Source organism: Arachis hypogaea, chromosome 4 (genome assembly GCF_003086295.3).
Source record: "Arachis hypogaea cultivar Tifrunner chromosome 4, arahy.Tifrunner.gnm2.J5K5, whole genome shotgun sequence".
Taxonomy (NCBI): Eukaryota; Viridiplantae; Streptophyta; class Magnoliopsida; order Fabales; family Fabaceae; genus Arachis; species Arachis hypogaea.
The window spans coordinates 73371345-73382287 of NC_092039.1; the positions used below are offsets into that span (position 1 = coordinate 73371345).

The 10943-nt window shown below is 40.2% G+C and overlaps 1 non-coding gene across 1 annotated transcript; it reads right to left on the reverse strand.

Moving 5' to 3' along the window:
* Positions 1-369: 369 nt before the first annotated feature.
* Positions 370-477, reverse strand: LOC112798775 (small nucleolar RNA R71). Its single transcript, XR_003200372.1, has one exon. It is a non-coding gene; the product is annotated as a small nucleolar RNA R71 (small nucleolar RNA).
* Positions 478-10943: the final 10466 nt, after the last annotated feature.

The window sequence follows — 10943 nt, forward strand, 5'->3', positions numbered from 1 at the left end:
AGGAGAGTTTTAGGATCCTATATCAATCCTAATCCAGGAAACTGTGGAAGCAGTATTCAGAAGCCCACCATACATGCCAACAATTTCGAGCTAAAACCCCAGCTCATCACTCTTGTGCAGAATAATTGCTCATTTGGAGGGGGTGCTCAAGAAGATCCTAATCAACATTTAACCACCTTCCTGAGGATTCGTAACACGGTGAAGTCCAATGGAGTCCATCCAGATGTCTATAGGTTGCTCTTGTTCCCTTTTTCACTCAGGGACAAGGCATCCAAATGGCATGAATCCTTCCCAAAGGAAAGATTAACTAATTGGGAAGAAGTGGTGAACAAGTTTTTAGCAAGATTTTACCCTCCTCAAAGGATCAATAGGCTAAGAGCTGAGGTGCAGACTTTTAGACAACAAGATGGTGAGACACTTTATGAAGCATGGGAGAGATTCAAAGACCTAACAAGAAGATGCCCACCAGAGATGTTTAATGAGTGGGCCCAACTTCACATCTTCTATGAAGGTCTTTCTTATGAGTCAAAGAAGGCTGTAGATCATTCATCAGGAGGCTCTCTAAACAAGAAGAAAACCATTGAAGAAGCCATAGATGTCATTGAAACAGTTGCTGAAAATGACTACTTCTATGCCTCCGAAAGAAGTAACACCAGAGGAGTAATGGAGCTGAACCACATGGATGCATTGTTAGCTCAAAACAAGATGATCACCAAGCAGCTAGCAGATCTTACTAAGAAGGTGGAGGAGAACTAAGTTGCAACAGCCACCACCTCATCACCAGCTCAAGAAGGAGTAAACGTAGGAGAAGAAGGTGACTGGGAGCAAGCCAACTATGTTGGAAACTCACCTAGACAAGTCCATGATCCATACTCCAAAACTTACAACTCTGGATGGAGAAATCATCCCAACTTTGGATGGGGAAACCAACAAGACCAAGGACAAGATCAGAGACGCCACAACCTCAACTCCAACAACAATGCAACTCATCAAAACACCCACCGAGATATTACCAACATCCATCTAACCAACCTTCTCAACCACCTAATCTCAACCCACCATCATTAACAGATTATAGGCTATCTAAGATTGAGACTCTACTTGAAAACTTATGCAAGGAAATTCAAGATAGTAAAGCTTTCCGGGAAGAAGTGCAATCCAACATGCAGAATCAAGATGCTGCCATCAAGAAACTGGAAACACAGATTGAGTTCTTATTCAAGCAAGTCCTTGGACACAACAATTGTAACAATATTAACTCAATACCAAAGGAGGAATGTCAAGCTATCACCCTCAAAAGTGGGAAGAAATTGAAGGAGACCCACAAGAAACCACCAGAGAAGAAATTGGATGAAGAAAACAAAGGACATGAGGAAGCTCAACCCTCAAACTCTAAGCCACATCAAGAAGGAGAAGCACTCAAACCATGCTTCTCAAAGGCTCCACATCCCCAGCAGCTGCAATTAAAGAAGAGGGGAGAGGACAACCAATTCTCAAGATTCTTGGAAATCTTCAAGAAACTACAAATAAACATACCATTTACTGAAGCAATAGAGCAAATGCCACTCTATGCCAAGTTCTTGAAGGAATTGATGACCAAGAAGAGAAGCTGGAAGAATAATGAGACCGTGGTGCTCACGGAAGAATGCAGCGCCATCATCCAACACAAATTCTCCCAGAAATTGAAGGATCCTGGGAGTTTCCAAATCCCTTGTATCATTGGGGAAATCACTGTGGAAAAGGCTTTATGTGATCTAGGAGCCAGCATAAATCTAATGTCTCTAGCAATGATGAAAAAAATGATGATTGGGGAAGCCAAACCAACAAGAATGGCGCTACAACTAGCAGACAGATCATTCAAATTTTCCCATGGGATAGTAGAAGATCTGTTGTTGAAGGTGGGATACTTCATCTTTCCAGCAGATTTTGTGGTATTAGACATGGAGGAAGGAGCTAAGACTTCCATCATCCTGGGAAGACCATTCTTAGCCATTGTCCGAGCCATTATTGATGTCCAAAAGGGTGAACTTGTCCTTAGATTACATGAGGGGAAAATGACATTCAATGTGTTTAAGGCTATGAGTTACCCACACAACTCATTGGGAGAATGTATGAGGTTGGACTCCGTAGAAGATTTGGTACAGGAAACTCTTGAAGAAGAACTTGAAGCATCAACAGAAGAAGAATTAGCAGCAAGCGAAGAAGCTGCAACCGCCGAAATACATGTTCAAGGCATGATAGAAGAAAAGGAGGAAGGAAAAGAAGTGCCTAAACTGGAGCTTAAAGCACTGCCAACCACTCTTAAATATGCATACTTGGCAGAAAATAAAAGTTATCCAGTGATCATAAATTCAGCCCTTAGCCAAGAACAAGAGGAAGAGTTGCTCCAAGTCCTACGAAAGCATAAGGATGGCATTGGATGGACACTTGCTGACTTGAAAGGAATTAGTTCAACCATATGCATGCATAAGATACTCCTGGAAGAAGGTGCCAAACCATCCATTCAGCCCCAAAGAAGGTTGAATCCAGCAATGAAGGAAGTAGTGCAGAAAGAAGTTATGAAATTGTGGCAGGGTGGAGTAATCTATCCAATTTCAGATAGCCAATGGGTCAGTCCAGTTCAAGTGGTTCCCAAGAAAGGAGGAATCACTGGGGTGCCCAACGAAAGGAATGAGCTAATCCCTACAAGAACCATCATAGGATGGAGAATGTGTATTGACTATAGGAAACTCAATGAAGCCACTAGAAAAGATCATTTTCCACTTCCCTTCATGGATCAAATGTTGGAAAGACTTGCGGGACATGCATATTATTATTTTTTAGATGGTTATTCAGGATATAACCAAATAGTGGTTGATCCAAGAGACCAAGAAAAAACATCATTCACATGCCCATATGGAGTGTTTTCCTACAGGCGCATGCCATTCGGGCTATGTAATGCACCAGCAACTTTTCAACGCTGCATGCTCTCCATATTTTCAGATATGATAGAGAAGTTCATTGAAGTTTTCATGGATGACTTCTCAGTATTTGGAGATTTCTTCCCTAATTGCCTAAACCATCTTGCCTTGGTATTGAAAAGATGTCAAGAAACCAATTTAGTCTTGAACTGGGAAAAATGTCATTTCATGGTGACAGAGGGAATAGTTCTTGGCCATAAAGTTTCTAATCAAGGCATTGAGGTAGACAGAGCTAAGGTGGAGCTAATTGAAAAGTTACTTCCACCAAGTGATGTCAAGGCGATTAGGAGCTTTTTAGGACATTCTGGCTTCTACAGAAGGTTTATTAAAGATTTTTCAAAGATAGCTAAGCCCTTAAGCAATCTCCTAATGTCTGATACACCATTTATTTTTGATAAGAAATGTATGCTAGCATTTGAAAACTTGAAAAAGAGGCTATCCTCAACTCCTATCATCACCCCTCCTGATTGGAATCTACCATTCGAACTGATGTGTGATGCATCTGATTTCGCAGTTGGGGCAGTGTTAGGACAGAGAAAAGAAAGTTTGGTGCATGTGATATACTATACCAGCAAGGTCCTTAATGATACTTAAAAGAATTATACCACTACAGAAAAGGAGTTGCAGGCAATAGTTTTTGCATTTGACAAATTTAGATCATATCTTATTGGCTCTAAAGTTATTGTTTTCACTGATCACACAGTATTCAAATATGTATTTACCAAACAAGAGTCAAAACCAAGACTAATTAGATGGATCTTATTGTTGCAGGAGTTCAACATTGAAATTAGAGACAAAAAGGGTGTGGAGAACAAAGTGGCAGACCATCTATCCAGAATCCCTTGTGAGAAGGATGATGCCCATGAGACAAGTGTAAATGAATTCTTCCCAGATGAGCAGCTAATGATGATTCATAAAGCACCATGGTTTGCGGATATTGCAAATTTTAAAGCAGCCGGTGACTTACCCCCTAGAATCAACAAATATCAAAGAAGGAAACTCATCAATGATGCCAAGTATTTCATTTGGGATGAACCCTATCTCTTTAAGAAATTCTCAGATGGAATACTTAGGAGGTGCATCTCAGAGGAAGAAGGACGAAGGGTCCAGTGGAGTTGCTATAGTGCTAGTTATGGAGGTCACTTTGGAGGAGAAAGAACTGCCGCAAAGGTGCTGCAATGTGGGTTCTTCTGGCCCACTATCTTCAAAGATGCTAAGGAATTGGTGAGAAGCTGCAACGAATGCCAAAGGGCTGGCAACCTACCCAAGAGAAATGAGATGCCACAGCAATACATTCTAGAACTTGAACTATTTGATGTATGGGGAATCGATTTCATGGGACTATTCCCACCCTCATATTCAAACAGGTTTATCTTGGTGGCAGTAGACTATGTATCTAAGTGGGTGGAGGCAGTGGCGACCCTAACTAATGACAACAAGGTAGTCATAAACTTTCTTCGAAGGAATATCTTCACCAGGTTTGGAGTCCCACGAGCCCTCATTAGTGATAGAGGGAGCCATTTCTGCAATAGACCATTGGAAGCCCTACTCCTGCGATATGGGGTGAAGCATAAGGTTGCCACACCTTATCAGCCCCAAACAAGTGGACAAACAGATATATCTAACCGAGAGTTGAAAAGGATTTTGGAAAAGACTGTGGGGATATCAAGAAAGGACTGGGCGAAGAAGCTAGATGATGCTCTTTGGGCATATAGGATAGCCTTCAAAAAACCAATTGGGATGTCCCCATATCAACTGGTGTATGGTAAGGCTTGTCACTTGCCGTTAGAGCTGGAGCACAAGGCCTCCTGGGCCCTTAAAACACTGAACCTAGATAGCACTGCTGCTGGTGAAAAAAGGGTTCTACAGCTTCAAGAATTGGAAGAATTTAGATCTCAAGCCTATGAAAATACCAAAATCTATAAGAAAAAAGCAAAAAGGAGACATGATCTCAATTTGGTACCCAGAAGTTTCGAAGAAGGGCAACATGTGCTTCTCTACAACTCTAGACTGAAACTCTTTCTTGGGAAACTCAAATCAAGATGGTCGGGACCCTTCCTAGTCACAAAAGTCTCACTTTATGGACACATAGAAATAATGGAAGAAGGCTCAAAGAGAAGATTCACTGTGAATGGACAAAGACTCAAACACTACTTGGGCAGCATGGGGGAGAACCCCAAACAGAAGTACAACCTCAACTAAGGAAAGAATCGTCGAGCTAGCGACGCTAAAAAAGTGCTTTGTTGGGAGGCAACCCAACCTGAGGTAATTCTCTTTTCATAAGTCTTTCAATAAAAATTTCAAGTTGGATTCTCTATAGTGTGAGGAACTAAGTTTGGTGTTACACACCAAAAATAATTCAAGGGTGAATATAGGGTCTAAGTTTGTTGCCACCAAAACTCCAGCTGAAGAGTGTATTGCAACCCTTAGTGATGAAGCATCCCTCTAGCAATTAGAGAACCTACTTGACAGAGTCTTAGCCTCTAAGATTTAGATTTTTTTTTAGCTCATAGTTGTTTCTTAATAAAAAGCACACAAGGTTCTTACATGCATCCAATTTGTCAAGTAAGTAGTTTGGTGTTCACACACCAAGTTAAGTTCTGAAGCTCACAAACATATATGCATGCTAACCCTCTTCCAAGTGCTTGGAGAACAAGCAACTTTCAATAGTGTTGCAGGAATTCAATCAATCTCAGGGAATGAGCATACCCCATCATCCAAGGAAACAGACAGGGATGCAATTATTAGGACGAGAATACCAAGGAAGATATCATGAGGTTGTTTCAACCCATCTCGAACTGCAAAACTCTAAGTGAAAAATGATTGAATAGAACCTGCATCTTTTACTTGTTCCCCTTTATTTAAAATTTTATTGTGCTAGCTTAATGTCTTGAGTGATCACTTTCACCTTTCTTACTTGTATGCTTGTCTCTTTAAGTGATCAAAAATAAAATGTTATGAAAAGAACAAGAGTGGAGTATTTTGTGAAGTATATTCCGAATGTTTGTGTTAGGTTGATTAGTAAGCTAAGTTGGTTCACCAAAGAAGGAAAGAAAGCAACTATCTATCCTAAGTCCTTTGTTTGAGACACACCCTTTGAGACTAGCTAAACAATAAGATCCCAATAAGAAAAGAGGAAGAGCAATAAAAGTGAAAAAGAAAGAGACATAATAAGAAACAATGCTAGGCATCAAGGGTTTCAAAATTGAGGCATGTGTCTGTGGTGTCTATGTTCAAAGGATATACTTGGATGAATGGGCTCTTAGGGGTGCATTACCACTTGGTAACTTGGATTAACTAATCTGGGATTATCAGCTGAAAGTCCACTATCAAGAGTAACCTTTGCTACAAAACACTTAGTAACCCAAAGAGGTACTGGACACCAAGGTCTCAAGAAAGGAAAAATAACAAACCATATGCCTGTGGTGTGTATGTATGAGGGAAAGAGACTTGAGGGAGTAAGTCCTTAGGGGTGTCTTAACACCTAGCACCTTAAAACCAACTGGTTTGGGAGTGCTGGCTGGAAGCTTATCATAAAGAGTCGCCCTCTTACAAAGCACTTAGCAAAAAGAAAAATAAACTTTGAAAAAGAAGGAAGGATCAATAAGAAAGAAGTCTCAAAGAGTGCAATCAAGAAAGTGACTAAGGATTTGATAAAGGCTTGAAACCTAAAGGGAAAGAACCTAAGTTGCTATGCATGAAACCCCCATAAACCAGGAATGCTACTTCTATTTTATCTTCTTGTTATTTCATTGCATTCTTCTTATGCTTCAGTACTTGCTTAGGGACAAGCAAGCTTTAAGTTTGGTGTTGTGATGCCAGGGCATCTAGGCCAGTTTCACTGACCTTTTCTTTACTGTTTTAGGGTAGTTTCATGCATTTTCTTAGTGAATAAGGCAAGTTTTGGATGAAATTACACTTACACCTTGATTCAAGCAACTTTTGTGAAATTTGCATAATTTCATGAGTATTTTGCTAGAATTGCATGATAAATTGATGATGCATAATCTCATGACTTTGGCTAGAACATTGATGCACTTTAATTGCTTGTTTTTAGAGCAAAGGAAGCAAGGAAGAACCACGTTAGTATTCACGTTAACCTAGATAACATGAACACTAAAGTGGAATGGTAAAGCTTGCAACGTTAATGAGAAAAGTGATCACCAATAACGCCTGCGAAGCCATCCAAATCTCATGTTACTTTCCACGTTAACTAAGTTAACGTGGTAGTTAACGTAGAAGAAAAAGAAACTCCAACGTTAAGAGAAAATGTGAACACCACTAACGTTGGAGAACTTGGCAATGATCCACGTTAAGAGTCATGTTAACTTAGTTAACGTAAACTCTAACGTGGAAGAGGAAAACAAAAGCCAACGTTAGTGACACTCACTTTTGTCACTAACATTGGACCAACTAGCATTGCTTACGTTAACTTTCACGTTAAGACTATTAACGTGAAAGTTAACGTGGAGTTGAAATCAAAGAGCCAATGTTAGTGACACTCACTTTTGTCACTAACGTTGGAAGATGGCATCACTACTACGTTAAGAGCTACGTTGACTTAGTTAACGTGAGTTCCAACGTAGAGAATGTGGCATTTGGAGCGTAAGTGACAAAGGTGAGTGTCACTAACGCTCTCGAAGGTGGATCACACCTACGTTAAGAGTCACGTTAGCTATACTAACGTGGACTCTAACGTAGGAACAAAGGGGCACTAAGCAACGTTAATGGGAAAAGTGATTCCCATTAACGTTCGCGAATGGGTATAAGCCAACGTTATTGGGAAAAGTGAGTCCCAATAACGTTGGCCAAACATTGAAAAGGCAACGTTAGTGGTCACATTAAGACCAATAACGTTAGATTTAACGTGGGCATATAAGGTTGGAACGTTAGTGGAAAAAGTGAATGCCACTAACGTTCTCGAACCCATAATGGCAATCAACGTTAAATCTTACTAAATACCCAAAGCCTAATTCATATTTCTCTGTAAGTTGGGCCCACTAAAGATGAGAACTGCTTCAACTCAAGATCCAAAGCCCACATCCAAGACTTAAAGAACTCACTAGAAGATCAAGAGGAGTAGTATATATAGGAGTAGTTTTGAACTATAGAGAAGCTTGGCACTTTTGGGAACTACTCTCTATTTATTTACTTTTCTGCACTTTTAGCATGGATTCTTCTTTTCGGCCATTTTTCATTTCTAGAGCGATGAACAACTAAACCCCTTTCATTGGGTTAGGGAGCTCTGTTGTAATTTGATGGATCAATTATAGTTGTCATTCTTCTTCTTCTTTCTTTTCTCATGATCTTACTAGAAAGCTTTCGATCTTAATTCAATTGGTTAGTTGTATTGGAAAAGAAACTCTCCATAATTGGATCTCCTTTAAGCCTTGGAAAAGGGATGAGGAGATCATGCTAGAAATGCTTTCTCATGTTGGACTAAATTAGGGTTTGGGCGGATATAGTGACATGTAATCCTCCCAACACTTTGATTTGGAAATACATATGGTATAATCAGTGACCATACTTCATCTCTTCCCATGAGCAATTAAATCACGGAATTGGGCAATTGTTCAAGATTAGAGAGATTGGATTGCCAAGGAATTGGGATTCAATCACTTAAGATTGCCAAGGAGATCAATGAATGCATTTATTGAGGAAGAGATGAGAATGAACTTAATCCGGAGAATGCAACATCTCCTGAACCCAATGATTTCCCCATTTCTGATCTTACCCACTCTCTTTACTTTTTGCCATTTAAATTCATGCTCATTACCCCAAATCCCCATTTAAGATTCTGCACTTTAATTTCTGTTATTTACTTTCCAGCCATTTAAATTTCTGCATCTCAATCTAAATTCTGTTTAGCTCAATTAGCATATTCTTCTAACTAAAATTGCTTGACCAATCAATCCTTGTGAGATTTGACCTCACTCTATTGTGAGTTTTACTTGACGATAATTCGGTATACTTGTCGAAGGGAAATTTGTTGAGAGACAAGTTTTCACACATCAAATACCCATCAGGCGTGATTGAAGACATGATTGTCAAGGTTGGGCCACCATTACCACCATTACCACCATCCATGAAATATGCATTTCTGGGAGAAGCTGATACCTTTCCTGTAATCATAAGCTCTACCTTAGAGCCACAGGAAGAGGAAGCACTAATTCAAGTGCTAAGGACACACAAGACAGCTCTTGGGTGGTCCATCAGTGATCTTAAGGGCATTAGCCCAGCCAGATGCATGCACAAGATCCTATTGGAGGATGACGCTAAGCCAGTGGTTCAACCACAGAGGCGGTTGAATCCATCCATGAAAGAGGTGGTGCAGAAGGAGGTGGTGTAGAAGGAAGTCACTAAATTACTAGAGGCTGGGATTATTTATCCTATTTCTGATAGGCCCTGGGTAAGTCCTGTCCAAGTCATCCCTAAGAAGGGTGGCATGACAGTGGTTCATAATGAAAAAAATGAACTGGTTCCTACAAGAACAGTTAGAGGGTGGCGTATGTGTATTGATTACAGAAGGCTCAATATAGCTACCAGAAATGATTATTTTCCTTTACCATTCATAGACCAGATGCTAGAAAGACTAGCAGGTCATGAATACTTCTGCTTCCTGGATAGATATTCAGGTTATAATCAAATTGCAGTAGATCCCCAAGACCAAGAGAAAACAACATTCACATGCCCATCCGGAGTATTTGCATATAGAAGGATGCCATTTGGTCTATGCAATGCACCTGCAACCTTTCAAAGGTGCATGCTCTCTATTTTCTCTGATATGGTGGAAAAATTTCTAGAAGTCTTCATGGATGGCTTTTCAGTATTTGGAGACTCATTCAGCTCCTGTCTTGACCATCTAGCACTTGTTCTAAAGAGGTGTCAAGAGACTAACCTGGTTTTAAACTGGGAGAAATGTCACTTTATGGGGACTGAAGGAATTTTCCTTAGACACAAAATTTCGAACAAGGGAATAGAGGTGGATCAAGCTAAGGTAGAGGTAATTGAAAAATTACCACCACCTACCAATGTTAAGGCAATCAGAAGCTTTCTGGGGCATGCAGGATTCTATAGGAGGTTTATAAAAGATTTTTCAAAAATCGCCAAACCTCTGAGTAATCTGCTAGCTGCTGACAGGCTATTTATTTTTGATAAGGAGTGTCTGCAGGCATTTGAGACTCTGAAAGCTAAGCTGGTCATAGCACCAGTCATCTCTGCACCAGACTGGACATTACCATTTGAACTAATGTGTAATGCCACTGACCATGCCATTAATGCAGTTTTGGGACAAAGGCATGACAAGCTTCTGCACATCATTTATTATGCCAGTCGTGTTTTAAATGACACACAGAAAAACTACACAACCACAGAAAAAGAGTTACTTGCAGTGGTTTACGCCATTGACAAGTTCAGATCTTATTTAGTAGGATAAAAAGTGATTGTGTACACTGACCATGTTGCTCTTAAATATCTACTCACAAAGCAGGATTCAAAACCCAGACTCATAAGATGGGTGTTGATTTTGCAAGAGTTTGATATAGAAATAAGAGACAGAAAAGAGACAGAGAACCAAGTAGCAGATCACCTATCCCGAATAGAACCAGTAGAAGGGGCGTCCCTCCCTCTTACTGAAATCTCTGAAAACTTTCTAGATGAGCAACTCTTTGCCATCCAGAAAGTACCATAGTTTACAGATATTGCAAACTACAAGGCTGTGAGATTCATACCCAAAGAGTATAGTAGGCAGCAATCAAAGAAATTGATCACAGATGCAAAGTACTATCTTTGGGATGAACCATATCTCTTCAAGAGATGTGCGGACGGAGTAATCCATAGATGTGTGCCTAAAGAAGAAGCACAGAAGATTCTATGGCACTGCCATGGATCACAATATGGAGGACATTTTGGAAGTGAGCGAACAGCCACAAGAGTTCTCCAATGTGGCTTCTATTGGCCTACTCTCCATAAAGACTCCCGAGA